Below are 17700 nucleotides of genomic sequence, written 5' to 3' on the forward strand. Positions count from 1 at the left end.
AGTGCTCCCTGTCATGTGCAATTCTATGTCTCAAGTGTTTTCTGGCCAATCTTTTCCTTTGGTATGCAGTGACTAGATTTCACAGTACGCAATAATGTATGTGGAAATGAATCAACACCTTTGGCATTTGAAAACGGTACTAATTTGAATCTGGCCTTTCAAGAACCTGGATTGAACAGGTTAATATCACTTATTTCTGGTTTGATCTATTTTTCTCTTCAATTTAAGATTGAAGCCCTTTAGACATTACTGAGCTTTAGGCAGAGTAACACTTGGTAAAATAAGCATAGCACTCACCCTGAGTTTCACTTAGCCCCAATTCCTCAGTAGGACTATTTATCAGCTGCCCTCACAGAATCTCAGCACAAGTCACTCAGTTCTGTCAATTTGGGGCCACTGAGGACTATTTTATGAGAGTTTACATGAATCTTCCTTTGTGGTGCTGTATGTCATCAGTGGCTGACAAAATATCTTTTTTTTTTTTTTTTTTTTTTACCGTGAACTTTGAGCCAATGGTACAACAGCAAATTTAGAAAATATTATTTTATATTGATGGCATTTTAAACACTTCGGATGAAACTAACCCACTGTTAGATTCAATTTAGACAGCAAAGGGCTATAAATGACCCATTTAAACATGTCTTCATTTCATTTGGTGGTTTTGAAAATGAGAGGACAACTAAAAATGTGATGCTTAAAAAAAGCTGTAGGGGGGAAAAAAGACACTACCACCTTCAAGAAAAAGGAGTGCTTTCAATGAAGTTGAAAATTCTACTCTTTGCCCCCTCACTTTTTATATTTAGTGACAAGTTTGTGGTGTTTTTTTAAAATGTCACACATTGTAAATCGAAAGAATTTTTAAGGGGTGGAAAAAGCCAACGATGGGGTAGAGGCTCTGGTACACACACTTGTGACCATAGCACTAGATAATTATTCAGCCCTTCTCAACATTCTCTCATGTTGTTTGTGTTATAATTAGGGCTCTCTATTAGAAATAAGGTAGTAAAGTCTCCCTGAAGAATGGCTGAGTTTGTGTGCCAGAATATTGGACTATAAGGGCTACTTTTTGTTGGGTTTTTATTATAACATGTGCTACATTAACTCACTCTCCTTTAAAAACTTTTTTTCTCTCTATTTGGAGGTTGCCCAAACATTTTTAAGTTGTTTCCTCATTTTTACTGATTATAGGAAAACCTCAATCATGTCCCCAAACTCACATTTGAATAATAATAAAAAATCATATTTTACTACAACAGTGTTGGCAGGAGGTTAAAATATCACTTTGAAAAACACTTACTCACTTATTTTTATTTTTTAAGAATTACAAAGCAGCCAGACTTAACTGAGACATGTGGTTAGTTTTACCTTCAGTTTGTTTTATTTGAAAAACAAAAAGAAAAGACCTTAATTTGAGTCCTCAAGAATGCAACTTGAGTTCATAAAAATAAACAGGAGTCAAGTTCTGCAGGATTTGGGGGGTCTAGGACAAAATCTTAAAAGTAAAGAACTCAGAACTTTCTGGTAACCAAAGGGTGATGGGTTGAGGAAACAGTTCACATATTTATCCATTCATATCACTTTAGTGAGGCTGAATAGTTATAATGTTGGAAGCCTGTGCTTTTTTGTTAGGGGCTAGAATCTTTTTATAGGGCATAATAGACAAAAGATTAATGGGTTCAGCGTGAGAAAAGAGAATTGAATAATGTCTGGATTCCTCCTGACCTGTTGTGGTTCCTCAGCTCTGGGCTCTGTTTAGAGAACATCATGAAAACATGTCTACAATTCCACATAACAGGCTACACATATTTTTGAAGTTCTTTGAAATTGATGTGTAGTCAAAACAACAAGAGTGAATTGTATCTGTGTGTGTTTTTGTGACTACTCATCCACCCCGGATATCTGTCCTTACAAGCCCTGCTAGAAACATTAAATTGGAAAAGAATTCAAATAGATTACTTTGGCCCCTGCCAGTGTTGCTCATTGCTTAGAGCATTGGCCCCACATTGAAGCATCTCCAGTTGGATTCTCAGTGGAGGGCATATACCTGGATTGCAGGTTTGATCCTAGCCCCAGTACAAGTGGGTGTGGTAGACAACAAATATCTATTTGTCTCTCTCTCCCACTCTCTCATTGTCTCTCTTTCTAGCTCTCTACCTCCCTCTCCCTCTCTCCCTTCTTCTGTCTCTAAAAATCAATGCAAAAATTATCCTTGGATGATTTTAAAAAAATATATATTTTATTGATTTTTTACAGAGAGGAAGGGAGAGAGATAGAGAGCTAGAAATGTTGATGAGAGAGAAACATCAACCAGCTGCCTCTTAAACACCCCCCACTGGGGTGCCCGTAACATAGGTACATGCCCTTGATGGGAATTGAACCCAGGACCTTTCAGTCAGCAGGCCGATGCTCTACCACTGAGCCAAACTGGTTTTGGCATATCCTTAGATGATTATTAAGAAAGGAAAAAAAAGGGGGGGGAGGGAAGGAAGGAAGGAAGGAAGGAAGGAAGGAAGGAAGGAAGGAAGGAAAAGAGAACTAAAGGAAAAAAAAGAAAGAAAGAAAGAAAGAAAGAAAGAAAGAAAGAAAGAAAGAAAGAAAGAAAGAAAGAAAGAAAGAAAGTGAAAATACTTCATTGAAAGTACCAAAGTCAACTCAACAGGATGTCCTCCATTCTATTTTCAGGATATAGCTCACATTCTAATCCTTTATCTCTTAAAGCCATCACCTCTTCACTGACCCTAAGCAAATATTACCATCAACCAACTATTGCCAACACCCAAGCCTAATGCATACTTAAATAATAAAACTTGTCATAGGATATCTTAAATATGTCATCATATTGCTGTCATATTGCTGAACTATGAGCTTCTAGGAACATGATCCTGAGTAATACATAGGCCTAACTCAGCACTCTCCTAGTATATAGTAGACACTCAACACAGGTTATAGTTGGGGGAAATCAAGAATAAAGGAAATGATAAAACAAAGAGGATGCCATTAGTAAAATTTGTAAATATACATGAACAAATTAAGTAAAACATTGAGTAACACATCATAACCTCGTAATACAGTTTAATAGTAGTCAGAAGAATGTTTCTATTCCCTGACATCATAAATGTTTTCTTCCAAGTGTTCAGTGCTGCCTCTTTCAAATGTTTCACTTTCAGAAATATTCTCAGATTATCAACTCAATGTTTGAGAACTCTGTGGGTCCTTATCACAATAGTAATAGTGATTGTTCATTGCCAAGAAGCCACTATAGATCTAATGTCATAGAGGCATTACATCCCTGCAAGAGTAACATGGACTTACCAGCATGTCGTATCTGTAAGAGAATATTTGGACCCTCCCCCTGACCTCATACACACTTCCCCCAATACTTAAAATAGAGCCTGGCACGCAGGACAAACTCCATAAATATCTTCTGAATGAATGGCACACTGCTATGTTTTCTCCTCAATTCCAAAATTGTCTAGGATTACCTGTATCTCTCTCTGATCATAGGTCCCAGAGAACAAGGTTAGGTGACATGAATTTCTGCAAAGGCAACTGCACTCACCAGCCACTTGGAAGCTTTGGTAGTGCTTAGTTATGTAATTAACTCTAAATTTTTCTTGTTGTGGGTCCCAAGGTTAATTTTACTCTTAAAAGTGATTGTCATTGTTACTTAGACTTTCCTCTAAAACAGACTTGCAGAAGTGAAAAATTTCTTAAAATTCATCTTTATTGTTCAAAGTATTAAGTATGTCCCCTTTTTTTTTCCAATTGACCCACTCTACTTGCACCTGCCCTCCCCCCCTTAGGCCTTCACCACATTATTATCTGTGTCCATGGATTATGCAGGTATGCATATAATTATTTGGGTAATCTCTTACCACCCACCCTGCCTTCTAATAGCTCTATCAAAGAAATTTGGGTAGCTTATTAATACCATCCCAAAATCTGATTTTAAAAACCTCAAACACATCCTAATAAAGAGACCCATTCTTATAGATAAAGACAATATATATCAATTCTTGTATGCTTTTTCAATTAATCAAAATTATCTTAATTGGCCAACACAAGGTAAAACTACCCCACCCCTTGTAAGATGATGTTGGAGACTTAACTATCAGCTATAAAAATCCACACACATGAACAGGGTCATGTCTACAAACTCTTTCACATATATGAATGATGGTATAAAGGGAAATCTATAGCTGAAGTAGGAAAGAATTATAGCATATTTCTTATTATGTGTATAATTTTAATCCTCACCTTAGGATATCTTTTTATTAATTTTTTTAGAAAAAAAGAAGGGGGGAGGGAGAGAGAGAGAGAGAGAGAGAGAGAGAGAGAGAGAGAGAGAGAGAGAGAGAAAGGAAAAGAAAGAAAGAAATTTTAAGGTGAGAGAGAAACATCAATTGGTTGCTCCCATCCATATGCTCTCCAACTGGGAATCAAACCATCAAACCTGCAACCTACATATGTGTCCTGACAAGGAATTGAACCCTAACCTTTTGATATATAGCACAAAGTTCTAATCAACTGAGCCATCAGGCCAGGGTTTCAATAAAAATTTTACCAAAGTCTAAGTCTGATATTCAGATGTATCAAACAGAAGAGAAAAAAATTTAAATAGATCCATAACTCTGTCTATGACAATATATCTACAAATATGGGTGCTAAGATGATTACTTATGTTGGCCTTATATCATCTCTCAAATTTACATGCATCTTTCTGTTAAAGGCGTCCTTTAATCACTTTTGGCCTGGATAGAGATCAGTGTCTTCTGAAGAGGCTATTGTGTGCTACTATGAGCCCTGTTAGCTTAACACCATTTAGGATTAATTCTCTGCCTGAGGAAATTTGGACATTGCCAGCAGTCTAAATTTTCATGTATAGGAAAGCATGAGATACAAATCCTTAGATAAGTTTTGTTCTTCTTCCACCCTTGGCCAAAGTTGAAAATTCAAGTTTATCCTATATACCTCTTTAGGTTCTGCCTTTATATTTGTTAATCCTCACCTGAGGTTATAACTTTTTGATCACCACATTTTATGCAGGTCTCTTATGAGCTTTTCCAAGAGTAAGAGTGTGTGTGTGTGTGTGTGTGTTTAGATATCTTGCTCAATACTATAAAAAAATAAAGGTACATCTCACAGATCAACATGATTTATATTTGATATAAGGAAATACATATATCCTGTCTGTCCATATTAGGTCAAACATAAGTGAAAAGTTAATAAGTATTGGCCTACAATTCATTAATTCCTTAAAGAAGTTAAGTGGACTTGAATTCCCTTGAGTTTTTGTTGGAGATCATACTCCACAAAATCTTAAACAGCTATATATTACAATTTCTCCTGCCATTGTCTGTGTTAAATATATACCCTATGGTGTCTTCTTGGGAGAAGAGAAAATACCAATTACAGTTATAGCATTTCATTACTTGGTTATATTATTAAAGATTAGGTAGTTGGTTGGTTGGATGGATGAATGGACAGGTGGATGGTTGGAAGGAGGGGTGGGTTGGATACATGGAAAAACAGATAGATGGTTGGTTAGATAAATGAGTCAATGGTGGAGGATGGTTGGTGGGATAAGTTGATGAATCAATGGTTCAATGAATAATTATTTATTTGGGAACAAAAGAGAACTATCTTCTCAAGGGATATGAGACAAATAAATGAACACTCTATATTTTGCCACTCTGCCTTGAAAAGCAGGAAGATTCAATTTGTGTAATCTAAATATTCTTTTTTGAGAGGAGGACAAATAAATTATATCCTTGGTCAAGAATCAATCCTTTACCTGTTGCACATCTGGCTTTCACAGAGGTGCTGACAATTCCTTGAAGCAGCATTCAACCTAAACTATCACATTACTCTTTTATCTCCCCCCGCCACACCCCACTTTTTCTCTTACTCACATTTAATAAAAACATTTTTGAGACACTATTCTCTATAAATTCTATGATTTGCTACAGTTCCCAGCAACAAATTCTCACTGTAATTGGAAATACTAGGCAAAATCATGGGACTATTTTAGCACAAATGCATACCATGGGAGGAGGGTTGTATGGCTCCATTATCAACAGAGGTCAACTCTGGGACAAAGAGCTGAGAGACATCCCAATAAGGAACTCAGAAAAAAGGAAAGCTGAGGGAAGGGATGAAATAAAAAGGGGAACTTGATGAGTATCTTGGACCTTAAACTATTTTATATAATTTAAACATTTTATACCTAAAATAATATTTGGAGGAGGGTTTGCTATATTCAAATATTACTATATTCAGACTAAATGTCTGATTTTTAAAAATCATTCTCACATTGGGGCCTACAAAATAGAAATTAAGGTGAGCTATATAGAGCAGAGGCAAAGTGGAGAGAGTACTGTAGTCTATGGAAAGTCCACATAAAACTTAAAATGTTAACATGACTTCTTTCACCTCAGGTGAATTTATAAATGAAACTATTTTTTTCTTTTTTAAGGCTACAAATTCATTAGTATATCCTTGGGAATGACTGATTCAATTCAAAGGATTTTTTCTTTTTACAATTTGACTCTAATCTGAACCATTATTTCTAATTTCTTAATATGAACCTAGAAATATTGGTGACCTAATAAGTTTTACAGCACTGCACACAACCTTCTTTATGGAGCTTACACCATTATGTAATATGTTATAAAGCAAGTTGAATGTTGTAAAACTCATTATTTTTTTTTCTCTTAGCTAAAGTGCATGATAGCCAAAAATTTAAGTGGAAAGCTATTAAAGTTCCAGAAATCCCAACCTTACATGTTTTTTCAAATGTTTTATTTTTCTGTTTTTGGTGCTTTTTGTCAGTTTCTGATGTTCCGTCTATTGAAATATTGTATAGTAATGTTGCAAACAGAGTTAGAAGGCTACTATGGACTCTTGGAGCCTTATACATTTTTATTTGGTTTTTTTTAGGGCAGTTACAAACTAAGTGGAGCAATTAGAATGGAAAGTTAAAGTTAATTGGTTTTTTGTAAAATAAATATCAGAAAGAATCACTTATTATTAGTAAGAGTATGATTACCCTAAGCTTCAACCCAAAACAACTTTCCTCTTCTTAGAGAACCTTGACATGGGATAATGAAGAACGGAACGTTATTCTGTGTTGAGGTTTGCTGTTTCTCTCCTATGGTTCTTGCTGACATGCCTCTGTTTATAGGTCCAGGATATAGTTGGTTCCATCTTTGAAATGATGCTGTCTGACCTAATGGGCCACCAGTATTACTGAGAGTCTTTGTCAAAACTTCTGAGTGAGTTTAGAATTTATAGATAAAATTGAATAATTGTAAACATAAAGAACTAAGAGAAAATATCTTTCAATAAGCAGAAATTGCCTCCCTTCTCATCACTACATGAAGACTTATATTACGCCCATATCTCCTCCAACAAAAGAAGTGGAGGGTTTTGCAAATTTGTTAAAACATGGGTTATTTTGTTTGTTTGTTTTTTAATTAAAATTTTGTCCCATTTGATTTTACCATTTATACAGTTCCCACAAATTGGAAATATACTTGAAAACTAATCTTTAGGTGAAATTTTTGCAATGTCAAAAATCTCTTAGAATAGGAAAAGTTTCTGTTGCCAAAAATAGTTTCTGTTGCCATTTGTGAACTATAGCAGGTACTTATATAGAATTTCCAAAAGTGGAACCACAAACAGAAGTCAACATTAGAAGTTATAGGGATATAGTCTTTAATTCTTTACTTCCATGCTCATATTATATTGCAGATTATTACATACATTATGGTAGTCTGCTAACTATCTGCCAAAATGCACTTTTCTCTTTTCCCTAATTAATTTTACCCTGTGATTTTTAGATTAGGCTCAGGGTTATTGGTAACAAAGACTACATTTTCCAGCATTCCTCATAAATGATGTGGTCAAGTGCCTAAATTCTGAAAAATGGACTATAAGAAAGTGAAAAAGTGAGTTTATCAAATGTTTCCCAAAACCCATCAATTCAATTAAAAAATAAAAATCATTATTTGAATAAAAATAAATCAATCTGAAACTTGTTAGACACAATTTAAATAAAGACGTGTGAGTGTTAATGTAGACAGTTGGGCTTGTATGTACATTTCGTAGGGTATACACCTAGAAAGGGAGTTGCTGGGTCATAAGAGGTGCCTGTATACACTCAACATTAGTAGACACTAACATACAATTCCCAAATGGCCCTTCGAATTTACGCTCCCACAGATGTTATATGAGACTTCTAGTCACAAATTCAGAAATACTTGTTTGTTTATTATTTATTTATTTTAAACATTATACTGGTTATGTAGTAGTGTGCCATTACATTTTTTATTTGCATTTCTCTGATGACTATGTGATTATATATTTTCATATGTTAATAGCCATTTGGAAGGCTTCTTGTGAGCTATGAATATTTGTTTCTTATCCATTTTAAATTAGGTGAAGTATTTACCAAATATATGTACTTCAACTACCATATCCCACTTTGTAGCTTGCCTTTTTCTTCTCTCAATAACATCATTTGATGAAAAGAAGTGCTTTTCCATTTTATGTCATAATTCCATTCTATAAAATAAAGAGATCAATGTGATTTTGCATTTAAATTCTCCAATATAAGAGCAATTAATCTTGTAATCTATACAAAGTCTTTGAGATACAATTTAAGAAAAATTCACTCAGCTGGTGTGGCTCAGTAGATTGAGCTTTGTCCCATAGACCAAGAGGGCACAGTTTGTTTCCAGGTCAGAGCACATGCCCAAGTTGAAGGCTGGATCCCTGATCCCCAGTAGGGGGCATGCAGAAGGCAGCAGATCTATGTTTCTCCATCTTAGATATTTCTATCTCTCCCTTTCCCTCTCTCTCTGAAAAAAAAACAACAAAAAAACAAAAACACAATAAAATTAAAAAAAAAATCCTAAGAATAAATGAAAAGCCCCTTAACTGGAACCCTTGTGTGGTCCTATCTCTCTGACCATTGACTCTCAAAGGACTTTGTCTTTAATTCTGTCATCACATTTCTTTTGATGCCTTCACAGCAATAAGCAAATGCCCTCTTATTGTAATTGATGTTTATAAAAAGAAGGCTCAGGTGGGCTGTCTTTCTGTCCTAAAATAATGCAGAACATTTTTAATGTGGAAAGGATGGCAAGTGTTATTCTCTGCAATAGCTATGGGAGCCAGAACAACCCCAATTCTCTTTCCAGAACATCTTGTTGTTTGTATTTTAAGTTATTTATTTACCTACATAAATCATAGCAAAGGCATTATTTGTCTCTTGAGTAAGTTTTATCATAGACTCTTAAAAATGGATGTACTGGTAGGGCAATTTAATGTTTGTTTGGATTTCTGCAGACTCTCAGCAGGTTCAAGAATCTGAAAAGATTTTTTTAGAACTTTTCTGAAGGGGAAAAAAGAAAGCAACTTTTATAGCTCTGCAAAATAGGATTCCTTGCCTACTAAGAAACATTCTTAAAACCCTCCTGCAGCTTCCATAAAAACACTTTATTTAGCAGCTCTTTGCATTTTGAATACGTCCAAATCTTTAGGGACATAATTTATTTGTGGAAAATATATTTTTATTTTTATTGTGTTTTTATACTGTGTTTTATAACCTTTTACAAGATGTTCTTATATAGGTCCTTAATTTCATGTATTCTTATACAAATTTATCGGTGCTTTGCATGTGAATATTTTCCACTTTTTCAATGTCAAGAAAAAAAAAGTAAATGAAGCAAAGCCAACCAGGGGGTGAGAGATTTCTGTGTGTAATCTAGTGGAAAAGGGACCACATATTTCTACTTCTCCTTCTTAATTATAGATATGAAAGATGTATAATTACCATGATGTGTGTCAGAATTATTACAAATACATTGCTCAATAATTGTCTTTTTTTTTTTTCTTTTCTCGAGGCTTCTTGCATCTTGGAGGGACAACCATTTCTATAATGTTGACATTGTCTTAGGTGGAGTTTTGATGGGCCCCTTGGAGTCTTTGTCAAGAGTTCCAATTCAAATAATATAAACAAAGCATTACCACTGGGATCCTCTGAGAAGCAGGATGGGGGAGGTTCAAAGGATAGTGCTGATCATTTGCTTTATATATTTATCCAGGTTTGTTTTCTCTATAACAACTTTATGTTGTTTTCATTATTTTTAAATAAAGATAAAATATTACAGTAATTTCTTATAATTACTATGTATGAAAATATTTTGCTAATTGGGCTATTGGTAGTATTACAGACATTTAACACCAGATGCAGGAGTTATGCTGAGCTGCTGTTTGAACTTCATACTGTAACTGCAGTCAAAATACATTCATGATTAAAAGCACTCTGTTAAACTCTACCACTATATTTCCTTCTACACAATGGGAGTTGCTATAAAGTAGTTCTAAGGCTGTGTTAGAGAATTAGGGGCTCTCTTTGGGACAGAATCAGACAAGTTTGTCCAGCAGAAAAAAGGGGACCATGAAGCTCGAGGATGATTCTGAACCCCTCCAGTCAGAAGACAAAGTCACCCTTTCCTTATGCCCATGGATGCCATCCTGTGGGAAGGGGAGCTCTACTGTGTACCTGTTCAAGTGTAAGCATCATCCAAAGTGATGGTCAGGACAGCTGAAAGCCATATCCCTATGAGAAAGTATCGCACAGACTGGCACATGTGATCCTGGGTGGTCAGGTAAAGACCCTGCCTGGCAGTGGCCATGGAGCTGGCTCCACAAGTATTGATAAGAAGGGGTTGGAGCCTGTGTCTTCACTGAACCTGTCAGTCAGGGTTACGGCTGAGTCAAGGCACTCAGGCCAGTTTATTCTGAGGGTATGGATAGGGAGGAGGACAGTTCACACACTTCCTTTATCTGTCTAAAAGAAGACACAACAAACTAAATAGGACAAGTTAGATTTTCTTTATGTTTCCATCTCTGTGTGTCTCTGTATTGAGGCTTGGCTCGAAAAGGCCCCTTGCTGCTCATGTAAGGCCCATCAAAAAAAAAAAAGAAAGAAAAGGAAAGGATGCTCCTGCTCTCACTCTGCACGCATCTACCTTGCTCAGCATTGACAAGTCAGGCTGATAGCATAAACTTTGAATGTGGGCTTAGGAGCTGGGAGCTGGGATATACATTTTTTGTATTTTTAACATCATTTCCACATCCACATCCTCCTTTTCAGTGAGAAGCTGGTTCTTAGCTACCCTGACACACAGTATGGTCAGCTCCTGCACAAGAGAGAGACTGAATCCAGCTCTGTCCTCCTGCCAGCAGCTTCTCCACACCGCCATTGCCTTCCCTGAACTGTTGAAAAACAGACAACTGCAGCCTCATGCTGAAAGGGGTGACATTTCACGAGGACACCATGTGAAATCCCCTGCTTGGCTTGTGTAGTTGGCAGGGAGCTAATTTCCCAGGGGGGGCCCAATCACTTCCAGGCAGCAGGACCTCCAGCCTGGGCAGGTCGGCCATAGCTGCTTGAGCACAGGAGGGAGGTAAATATTATTTCCCCGGTCCTATATCAAAAACTTTTGGGCCTCCACAAATAATACTCTAAAACTCACTAACACATCATGATCAATAAATTACTCAATGATCTAGTTGTGCCACAGTCATTTAAAAAGAAAAATCAGCCTTTGTGGTGAATGTACAGCATCTGGACTGTAGGGGGTGCAAGAGCTCCACTTCCTCCCAAGCTGCACTGTGTCTCCATGGGTCAGACCCCACATTGAATAGGCCTTTATCACCACAACAGAGCCAGCTCTTCTATGAATCCAGCCCTATGAGAAAGAGGATCAAATCAGCATGCCTTTTGACAGTGTAAGCTGCAATCTTAAACCCAAAGCTGTGAGTGAGAGCTCAGAAGAGGAGCGAGCTTGTAGGCATCCTATGAATTGCCCATGAGAGCCCCCCTCTGCCAAATCTGTGGGATCAGTTCAGTTGATTACAAGAAGACTTTCTTACCCTAGACATGAATGCACAAACTGGCTGCTTTTGTAGAGGCCAGTGTCGCAGAAAACACAGCAGAGAGGTTGTTTTTGCCAAGGAGGAAGAAGATCAAAGGTTCCTGCAAATGGATAAGTGGGTAAATGGATAAATGGATAAGTGGATGGTCCTAATTGGGTATAAGACAGGGACTGAATTTTCTGGGCCCTTATTAAAATTGTTACACCCAATTTACATGTATGATACTGGTGTCATGTGACAAGATATGCCCTACAGATAAAATTCATATAAGCATGTACATTGATAGAAGTCTACAGGGCTCATGACTGATTTCCCAAATTGACTCAGCACTGCTGGCACTTCTGCTCAGCACAGAGATACGTCTGGTTCCAGTCTCCAACAGGATGGGCCAGACCTGGAATCACTGCACAGAACAGAGTCCGGGTGAGGCTGAGGAGGAAAGGCTAAGGGAAGAAGTTACCGTATTTTCCGGCGTATAAGAGGACCCCCTAATTTTACAGTTAAAACATAGGTTTAGGCCTATATTCGCTGTATAAGACTACCCCCCACTTCCGAGGCAATACCAGTTCTTTTTTTAATAGACCGCTTCTCTGACTCTGGCCAATCTGAGCAGGCTTTTTATGCATGTAAATTATACATGTTCTGTACCCGAAGCTACATTGTGTTCTAGTAAAAAGCCTGCTCAGATTGGCCAGTCAGAGAGGCGGTCTATTAAAAAAAGAACTGGTGTTGCCTTGGAAGTGGGGGGTAGTCTTATACAGCGAATATAGGCCTAAACCTATGTTTTAACTGTAAAATTAGGGGGTCGTCTTATACATCGGAAAATATGGTAGAGTCTCCCTCCTGATCATAGTTCCAGAGGAGCAAAATGTCTTTGTAAGCATTTTCATTCTGTAGGCTATAGTTTTGTCAGTGAGTGTATAAAATTGCAATCTACTCAGTGACATGATTAAAAAGTAGTAATTTTGAACATATTTAAGTGTCTCTGCTCCTTCTGAATGGTCATTGTAGAAATATTTTTGACCAGATTATTTCAATATATTCTGTGTATGATACACACGAACCATATTTAGTCATTCTTAAATGGAGCAAAAGACACAAATACTATAGGAATGGTTTCTAAAGACAGTTATGAAAACACTTCTTTTTCCTTTTTTTTCTTTTTAACAAAAGACAATCATATTGCCTTGGAATGGGGTATGTGGGGAGCAGGCTGGAGATTTATGAGACCCTAGGTAAGTAATCCACAACCCACAATAACTACCCAGGCCTGGGCCTAGTTGACAAAACTCTTCTGCCTCACTGGGAAGATGAGGACATTAGTCTATTAGACTGATTGGGATAACGTTGGTAAATGAACTCCATAAACTTCATAACTATGACTGCCTGTGTTTCTGTGTCCACATTGGTTAACCTCACACTCTGCCTCCCTGCTACCTACCTGTGGGCTCAAGTTGTCAAAAGTAAAACTCTTCTAGAAGGTCCACTGTCAGCCTCTATCCTCTAAGGCCACCATAAAACCTGGAGGGCCATTCCCAGGTCTTCTCCCTGCATCCCAAGAAGTCTCTAAAAAGAAATAGTTCAAACAGAATAATGGGAGGGGTGAGTCTGAGCCATTGAATTTACCTATACCCAAGATAAAGCTCTGAGGGGCTTCCACCAGCAGCTCCCACCGAAGGCTGCAGTGGGAAGATTTTGGGTCCAGGAAGGGAAAGAAGGAGTATTTAATAATTGGTAATATGTTATAAATATCTTATACAGAATTTGCAATCTCCGGATGAAAGCTGTTAGCTCCTGCTCGAATCCTCTCTTCCGAGATGGCCACTCAGCACATTTGAAGAGCACGAGCTCACGTAAGTGCTTAAGTCCTCAGAGCACTTAAGGAAATGAAGGAAGGCTTGATCTGCTCTTCAGTCTGAAATAATGAGTCAGAGGGGATTACGGTAAAAAAAAGAACAAAAGTGGTAAATTTGTTTGTAGTGACAGAAATAAGACTTAAGCAAAGACACTTATGCACGTATCCGATTCCCAGACTAGCTATATTGACAAAAAAAAGAAGAAAAGAAATGTTCTGAAAATGTCTTTCCACAAACAATAATTGGGGAATAGGGTGCCAACAACTGGGAAAGTGGGTCTAAATCTCTGATTAATGTTCAGAGCAGATGAAGGTGGCAGTGATATTTCTTGACATCAGAGTTGGGGGTGGGGTACTTAGCAATGGAGGACTGTGTCAGGAAGCAGGGATTTCTATTCTCACAGATTTTTACTAGTAATATTGATGGCAGACCCATAAAACTATAATTAATCTTGTAACTTGGTTTATAAGGAAAGTAAATAATAAGCATATCATTGCCTACTTTGTTCTGCTAGCTCTTTCCCATATGCCTTTGACTATATACTAAAAAAAGAGCAAAGGCAAAATTTTTGAAAGTTTTTCTTTTTAGGTCATCTAGTTACAGTAGAATCAGTAACGTCTCCCGCAGCTAACCCAGGGTGAGTGGAGGGCAAAGTGATCACCATGCCCACATGTGAAACCTCATGGGTAAAGGCCCACATTCTCGGGTTCACAGCTGCGGGTTTGACTGCCTTTAATAGGTGGATATAGGATTCTCTGCCCCGTGGTTGAGCTCCTTCGGAGAAAGTGACCTGCATCTAATCGACACATTGACACTTAGAACAAAATGCCAGCACATGGGAAACTCTCTATACTTTTCATAATCTACAGAATCATTGATTGTCAGGGGACTCTCTACATCATACTGACATTCTTTTCTCAACCTAATCGTTTGTTTTATTATCTGGGAGGTTCTCAATTGAGTGCCATTTTGTTAACCCTCTGCAGACACTGAGCCACACTGAGTCGCAGGCTTACAGACGGTGCTCTGCCCCTGGACCACCCAGCAGGACAGGATCTGGGCACTCAGGTCCTGGGGTCCATGGTACACACTTCACTCTGGAAAAGTAGAAAACAACCTGTCTTCCTCTGCTCTGCAATTTTATTGACTCCAGTCGTGTCTCAAGCCAAAATTTAAATGTGTTTCTGTCCCTTTTTGAACATCTAAGCCAGAGTAACTTACCTGACATTGTTGAGAAAGTGCTGCAATAGGTTCTTTTAAAATCAATTTTATATACTTTAAACATAGACAAGCATTGGCATTCATTTCTATTTCTAGAAAACTTTTGATACCCTAGGAAACCTGAAGATCCAAGTGGCCCATTAATATTTCAGAATGTGTCTATGAACCCTATATGGTGATATAATGTGTTTGCTAAATTTTCTTTCAAATATGAATTACTTTAAACTGTTTGATATTCTAAACAGACTGGAAAGAACAATTTTATTTATATAAACAAAAAGGGTGCAACTTGGTAAAGTATTAATAAAAAATAATCTAATTTTACATGAAGTCATATGCTGCTAGACATCCACCATAACAGGGGCGATAAGATATTTATAACATATTACCAATTATTACATAACCCACTGGACAAACCATTCAGAGTTTTAAAACTACACATGAATTCTTTAAATCCAGGTATAATTATGTTCCTTCCAAAGCAGTTGATAAAACTTTGAAAATATTTTGCCACTACTATGCACATATTTTACAGATAGTTTGCAAAAATAGTTTGTAAATATTTTGAAATATGAAAGGAGAGGAGGGAAAGTATGCATAAAGCAGAAGGAGAAAGAGGAGTGAGACAGATGGAAACAAGAAATGAATGCAGCCAGGAAAGAGTGAAGCAGACGACAGAGAGAGTGAAAGCAACAACACATTGCAAACATTCTTCTTCAGACCTGAATGCCATAGAATATTGAATACATGACTATGACATTTCTAACGTGAAAAGAAGTAGACATTTCACCACTTGAAGAAGGGACACACAAACAAGAAAACCCCAGAAACTAGTGGTTGATGTATGTTCTTGACGGAAATAAGCAGAAACGAGTCAGCATGTCACCAAGGGCTGGGCTAGCTAATATATTAGCCTGTGACAATGGCTTGAATTGTGCATGCATCTCAAACATGCTACCTAAGACTTTAAATTGAGTGGGCACACCTGGATGGTTGCCATCAATGGGTTGAGGCAGGAGGGATGCATCCTGCACACATCAGCCATATCAGCATTTTAATAAGTCCCTCCCCCCCACACACACCAAAAAAACCCACATTGGATTAGGAATACAAGGTCTGAATGTGTATATTTTCAGCTTTTGTTTCTTATGAGAGTTCCCAGAGTATAATTCTGTCCTCGATGAACAACGAGCTTGCTTGGGTCCTGAGTTAGCTCATAGGACTGCAGTAACAAAGGACCACAAACTGGTGGTGTTAAAGAATAGAAACTTATTCTCTCATGGCCTGGAGACAGAAGTCTGATGTCAATGTGTCAGTGGAGCCTGCTCTCTTAGAGGATTCTGATTCATCCTTCCTCTTAGCTTCTATGGTTGCCCTCAATCCTGGTGTTTCTGGGCTTGTAGATACATCATTCCAGTCTCTGCCTTCTCATATTTGTCTTCACATGACATTGTAGATCTGTGTCTATATGTCTTCTCCTCTTATAAGGATACTAATCAAATGGAATTCAGGCCCACAGTAAAGACTTCACTCTAACTTGATTATTATGTCTGCTAAAATCCCATTTGCAGATATAGCCACATTCATAGTTACCAGGAATAAGCAAATCAACATATCTTTTTTTTTTTCAAAATGTTGTGGTTTTATTAACACACTTACAGTGTGTTCACAATCCGTCTATTAATTTTCTTCTCTGCACAGCCTGGCATTGGGATTGGTGACACTAATGGCCAGCTGTGCTGCTCTTTCCACAATGGCTTTGTGGTTCTTTGAGGAGACTGTGAGCAATCTCAGCACAGTAAGATTTGTTGCACATCAGCAGTACTTCAAGCTCCTTGACATTATGGACCAGAAACTTTCGAAAGCCACTGAGCAGCATGTGTTTTGTTTTCTTGTTGCTCCCATAACCAATTTTGAGCATCAAGACCTGGCCCTTGAATCATCTGGGCACCTTATTGTCATTGCCTCTGAGTTTCCACCAGTTCCATTTAATTTTGACATATCAGTCTAACTGGTGCTAACTGAACTTCTTGGTCCTCTTTTTGACAATCTTGGGTTTCACCAGAGGTCTGAGGGCAGCCATGGTGCCGAGTGGGAGATGGCTGCCACCTCTGTAGGTAGTGCCGAGGAAGAGCAAATCAACATAACTTTTGGGGCTACAAAATTTAATCCATAGAAGTGCTCACTGACTTTAGAAGTAAGCACAGCTGCTGCAGCATGGCTTCACTGGTCATCTTCAGGTGGCTATGTAAAGTATTGTCAAGGACTGTGCCCTCACCCCTTTCCCCAACACCATCTCTATTCACATGCTCCTTGGCCTGCATTGCTACATATAGGAGTGGCATCGGGTCAGTCCAAGAAGCGACTCCCAAATTAGAAGATGTTTTAAAAGAAGAAGAAAATTTTGTTTCTAAGAATGTCAACTCAAATTGTTGTTTTGTGATATACTGTAACTTCTAGTGTAAATAAAAATCACCTGAATCTTACGACATTTAAAATCTAATATTCAGTCAAATTCTTTTTCTTAATGTAACACCCTATTTTCAACTATCTTGATAAGAGAAAATAATTGTTTTTGCTGAAAAGAAAAAAAAAACACACCTGATAATTAATAATTATTCCTAAAAGCTGTGGACTTTTAGAAACAAACTAGTATGAGGATAAATATGAGATA

General features: G+C 37.5%; 1 pseudogene across 1 annotated transcript; it reads right to left on the bottom strand.

The window, feature by feature from the left end:
* Positions 1-16706: 16706 nt before the first annotated feature.
* Positions 16707-17152, bottom strand: LOC311622110 (large ribosomal subunit protein eL32-like; annotated as a pseudogene). Its single transcript has one exon. The product of its transcript is annotated as a large ribosomal subunit protein eL32-like (transcript).
* Positions 17153-17700: the final 548 nt, after the last annotated feature.

This window comes from Pipistrellus hanaki (assembly GCF_964339955.1).
Source record: "Pipistrellus hanaki genome assembly, chromosome: 4".
Taxonomy (NCBI): Eukaryota; Metazoa; Chordata; class Mammalia; order Chiroptera; family Vespertilionidae; genus Pipistrellus; species Pipistrellus hanaki.